This window comes from Crocuta crocuta, unplaced genomic scaffold (genome assembly GCF_008692635.1).
Source record: "Crocuta crocuta isolate KB4526 unplaced genomic scaffold, BGI_CrCroc_1.0 scaffold139, whole genome shotgun sequence".
NCBI classification, from domain to species: domain Eukaryota; kingdom Metazoa; phylum Chordata; class Mammalia; order Carnivora; family Hyaenidae; genus Crocuta; species Crocuta crocuta.
Genome location: NW_027533258.1, coordinates 1,545,319 through 1,551,110, shown reverse-complemented (window position 1 = coordinate 1,551,110; position 5,792 = coordinate 1,545,319).

Sequence of the window (5,792 nt, the reverse complement as noted above, 5' to 3'; positions counted from 1 at the left end):
TAGGTGTGCCCGTGCGTCGCCCGCCCCGCCCCTGCCGGCCAGACAATGGGGGAAGACTGGGCCCCCGGGTTCGGCCGGGCTCGCTAAGGTACTCTCGCCGAGCATGCGCTGCGGCGTGGGGCCTGCCGGGACTTGTAGTCCGTGAGCCAGGCCTCCTGCGTGGGCGGCTGGGTACGAGCTTTGGAGGGGGCCGGCGGGTGTTCCCGAACTTGGAGGAGGCGTTTTCCTTCCTCCAACGAGGAGCGACGTGCTTACTCACGTAATGAGGCAGACCTGTCCCGAAAGCCAGGAGAGTTCTGACTGGGGCAACTCCCTCAACCCCCTCAGCCTCAGTTTCCCCATCTACGCTATGGTCTAGTGATTGCCAAGTTTTATTTACCGTTTCGCGGGACACTGCTTTGTTCCCCAGTGGGCCAGAACACCTCCTCCGTCATGCGTTTACCCTGGGTGGGCGGTCAGTCAGGCATGCCCTCCTCAGCGCCTAGCCCCTGGGGGATCTCCTACACATCCTTCAGGATCCAACATACAAAGCTACGTGTGGCAGCACGGGATCCTTAGGAGGGCCATCGGCTAAAGATAGGGGCAAGTAAGTAAGAGACCCTTCCTCAGGAAGTGGCTTTGGGACGATCCTGAGATTGGATTTGGGCTGTTCCAAGATGGGGGAAGGGCCTCCCCTGCGCAGGGAACAGTGTATAAACAAAGCTGCACCCCGCCTCCACTCTCAGAGGGACAATTGGCCTGTCCCCACCCACCTCCTAGGCCGCCTTTTCTCATCTGGACGATGGCCTCAAGGCTGAACCTCTCTTCCAAGGCCGAGGATCATAGGCTGCCCGGGCCCAGGGCTGGGCAGAACAGAGCTCCCAGAAGCCTAGGTGGGGCAGGTGGACCGGCCCCAACCCCAGCGGCCGTGTCAAAGCCTCTGACCTCTGACCCTGAGGTAGCTGCCAAGCAACAGGGGCCTGGCTGTCTTCCCCACCCCCCACCTCGCCCCCCTGCCCCACCCCACCCCCCACCCACGCCCTTGGGGCTGCATCTGGAAGAGGAGCTGGTGCGGGAGCAGCGGGGTAATGAGAACAGCAAATCAAAGGAGCACCTACTGTGTGGCAGGCACTATTCCCGGGCCTTTCCTAATCTCAAGGCTTCCTGCTCTCCACTTCTGGGTGAGGGAGGAAGCAGTATTACCCACTTGACAGTGGAGGAAGCTAAGATAGATGGGCAAAGGCAACAAGAGAGGTTTCATCCGAGCTGCCGGCAGAGCGGGCTGGACAGAAGGGTCAGATCCCTCCGGCCACCGCCCATCCCACGCCCGACACAGGCAGCTCAGGCTGCCCTGCCCCCCACTGGCTGAGGGATAAGCCCTGAGCCCCAGATGCCTCCTCTGCAAAATGAGAGCCTCACCAAGGGAAGGGTTGTCAATTTACACCACCACCACCACCTTTGTCATCATCATCATCATCATCATCATCATCATCATCCTTTACAAGCTGTGTGGCCTGGAGCAAGTTACTTAAGCTCTCTGTGCTTCCCTTTCCTCATTTCCTCCTCCTCTTCCTCCTCCTCCTCCTCCTCACCATCCCTTACAAGCTGTGTGGCCTGGAGCAAGTTACTTAAGCTCTCTGTGCTTCCCTTTCCTCACCTGTGAAAATGTGGAGACTCTTAGTACCCACCTCAAAGGGTTATTGTGAAGATGAATTGAATTAGGACTTGTAAAGCCCTTAGAAAGCTCCAGGCAGACAGGAAGAGCCATGTGTTAGCAGTTCAGAGTTCTTGCTAATTGCTATCAGAGCTCTTCCCCTCTATCACCCTGGGCAAGTCCCTGCCCTCCTGTCTTCATTTTTCTGTCTTTGAAAAGGGACTTAGTCATCAGGCAGTAAGCAGCCCTGCCTCCCCACCACACCCCCAGCTCACAATTGCAGGGGGTGGGGGACCGAGCTGAGTGGAGATCATGACCACCTTGTGCCACAGTGGGAGACGCACAGGGGCTGTGGGAGCCCAGAAGAGACATCTGACCCAAGGGGGTGTCCTGGAGAGAGGGGACAATTCAAGCTGGGCTGTAATGCAGGAGTTTAACAGGTAGAAAGACCTGGGGGGTGGCCAGAGAAGGGTCCCATGGCAAGGAGGCGTTCATAGTGTCAGAAGTCACCCCCATGCTTGTTGACCATGCAGATTCTAGGTCCTGCAGACGTGAATGCCTGTGGAGTGAGGCCCCAGAATGTGGGTTCTAAACCAGCCCTTTCTCAGGTGACTCAGGCCCAGCTTGGCCTCATCTGATCAGCTTGAAGGGGGTTAAGTGGCAACACCGAGGTACAAATGGATAAACTGAAACTTGGGCCGACTTGCCCAGCCCACGGAACGGCACCGGAGAGGGTGCCATCCCAGGCTGGGAGGGCCTGGGGCACTAGTGACTCTTTGTCCCTCCCCTCCCCACCCCCCAGAGCCTGGTTGGGAACAGGCCTGTGATTACTACAGTAGCCCAAGGCAACAGGGCCAGGCCACAGGGCTCCTCACTTGATGCAGGAAACAGGCTCCAGGGAGCCCGGGCAAGGGCAAGAACACAGGATCTTCAGGGATTCGGGCTCCCCCATACGTTCCTGAGAACACAGGAAGGGAAAGCAGGTCCCTCCTTTGGGTCTCCCAGCTTCGGGTCGACCTCGGGCCAGGGGAGGACTGCTCCCTTCTCGGCATTTCCTGGGTGGGGTGGCCTCTCCCTGCTTCTGCCTCCTCCTCCTGCAGGGCCCTAGCCCAGCTCTAAAGTGAGACTCGGGTCTGGCTTCAAATCCCAAGACATCTTGGCAACTGGATGACCCCAGGTAAGGAAGTTGTGCACCTTGGGCCTCAGTTTCCTCCTGTGTAAAATGGACGGAAGACTAAATGAGAGGACTCAAAACAGGAGTCAGGTGTGGGGCAGGTTCTGTACCCAGTGAGCCACTTGCTTTTAGGACTCTCCCTAGGACCTGCTGGCTGCCTCCCCGTTCTTCAGACGTGCAGGACATGCTTCTGCCTCAGGACCTTTGAACTCCCCGATTCCTTGCCTGGAACACTTTGCCCCCAGGTTTTCACTTAGCCAAACCCCTCACATTCTTTTAGTTTTAACTTAAATGACATTTGCTCAAAGAAGCCTATTTCCCTTACTCCTGATAACCTTCTCTGCCTGATTCTTCTGACGGCCTCTTCCCACTCACCACCTATTTGACTTCTTTATGCGGATATTGTCTTCCCAGCTTGGGAATGCGCTAAGGTCTTGGTGGTTTTTAATGCCATTGTTCATTGCTGTGTCCCCAGTGCCCACAACAGTGCCTGGCACACAGTAGGTAATTTAACGTATTAAAACATATGTAAATTTAAAAAGATCTGAGGCCAGTAAGACAAAATGTCAACACGTGTGGATGGTAGGTACTCTTGTGGCTTCTCTGTTAGTTTAAGTATTTTTCAGGGTGTTTGAAATATTTCATTAAAAATATAAAACACAATGGGGTGCCTGGGTGGCTCGGTCTGTTGGGTGTCATACTTCTGCTCAGGGCATGATCTCACAGTTCATGAGTTAGAGCCCCGCGACAGGCCCTGTGCTGACAGCTCAGAGTCTGGAGCCTGCTTCAGACAGCTCAGAACTTCCCTCTCTCTTTGCCCCTCCCCTGCTTGTGCTAAGATAAACATTAAAAACATTTTTTAAAATATAAAACATAAATAATAATCATCCACATTGTTTAGGAGTCAGGTGCACAGGAAATGGTGGGAGATGGCATGTGGAGAAGCAGGGGGGGTAACAGGGGTATCCCCGAGACAGGCTGGCATGCACCAGGGGCATCCTCAGAGGCAGACGCCCCAATAAATACCGTATCTGTGTTTTATCTGCCTGTATCTTTGCAAGCACGCTGGAGGGAGGTTCAAAGGACGATCCCACTTTACAGACCGTAAATGGAAGCTAAGGGACCGTAAATGGAAGCCAAGGGTAGAGACGTGACTTGCCCAAGGCCACGTGCGAAGGGAAGGAGGGAAGAAGGGTGACATGGGAAGGCCCCAAAGGGAGACAGAGTAGGGGCAGCGAGGGAGTGGGAGGGAAATCTGACCGAGGGAAGCAGGCCCCGCTTTCCAGGCGCTGGCCCAGATCCCGGCTGAGGCCACGACCCTCCTCTGCTGCCCAAACCACACACGCAGCTTCTTCCTGGCCGCGCCCCCGGGGGCCCAGCAGGCCCTAGGATTCCTGGAGTGGACTGTGGGCCAGGGGTGGGCAGGGCCTGGGGTGGAAGGGAATGAGGGAGAAACGTGGGTCGGAAGTCAACTGGGAGGCCACTGGGGAGCCCAGGCCCCGGGGCAGGGGAGGAGTGAGCACCTCATCCTGCATGGTCAATGAAGCTGGCTCTCAGGGGGTTCTTAGAGCCTAGATAGCCGAGGGGCCAGTGCATGTGGGAGCCCCCAGTCCCCAGAAGGTGAGCAGTGTGCTGGGCCTCAGTGAAAGAAAGGCCAGACAGACAGGAAGAAGGTTGGAGCAGACCCAGCCTGTCCTCATTTTACAAGGGAGGATGCGAAGGACTGGTCTCCAGAGCTCCAGGCAGTGAGCCTTCTCTGGGGACAGGACTCCGCCCTGACGGTCCTGACACTCTCCCCTCAGCCTAGATCCTGAGCTTTGCTGCTTTTCAGCTCCTACTGAGCCACAGGACCTGGTGATTCAGGTGCACCCACCCCCTACAGGGAGTGTCAAGTTTGATGCTCCAGGTTGACACTGTCATAGGCCTACCTATGCTTCATTCCTCTCTGTGGCCCCAAGTTCTAATCCTGCCTCTGCCAGTTCATTTTTCTGGGCCTCAAGTTTACTTCTCTGCAAAACGGGAGCAAATATTAATTGCTACCATTTATTGACACTGAGGATTTAGCCTGTGCCAGGCCCCACATTCATTTAATTCTATGTCCATTGTACAAAGAAACCAAGATCAGAGAGGTTAACTAATTTGCCCAAAGTAACATAGCTAGTACATAGCAGAGTTGGGATTTGAGCCCAGGCGCCAAGTAAGGTGTTAAAGGCATGCCCTGCTGGGTTGGGTCCCCTCTGCACACCAATTAACGCTGAGGGCTCCAGCCAAGCAGGCCGGAAGCAGTGAGGAACCTAAGTTCTCGCCTCTGGGGCCTTAGCTCCCCATCCAAACCAAGGGACAGAGGTCCCCTGCCCCACTCTGAAGCGCTGTCACCTACTCTGCTGCCACACTGTGGGCACAGGGGGAACTGCACCAGTGAGCACCCTGCCCCCTAGCCAGAGGACCACCCAGTGGCTGCCAACGCCAATCTCTTAATGATTTGGACTTGTCCTCAACACAGCAGCCGAAGGGATCCTAAGTCCGAGCATGTCCCCTGCTCAAAACCCTCCCATGGAAAGCCACTCACAAGCGCCAATTTTAAGTAAAATCATTTTTTTGCAATTTTTGTGATTCAGTTGTTAAACAGTCATGATTGAAAATTATATAAAATCATGCTGAAAACAAAGGTAATGTCCAAAACTGAGCACTTCCTACTTTACTACATTCTGCTGTCTCTACGCTTTCTTTTCCTTGTTGGTGGAGACGGCGTACCTAGTGTGCTTCTGTCCACCTCTCCACAGCCCTGCATTCAATGACTGTATGTTGACAGCTTTGGACCAGCCACTACAGAGTATGTGCACCATGGGAAATGGCAACCACCACAGCCCAGGCTGGATTTGAGGACTTCCTAGAACAGTGCCGTCCAATAGGGAGCGGATGCAAACCACAGACGTGATTTCAAATCTGTGAGTGGCCAGATTTAAAACAGTAACAGGAAACAGG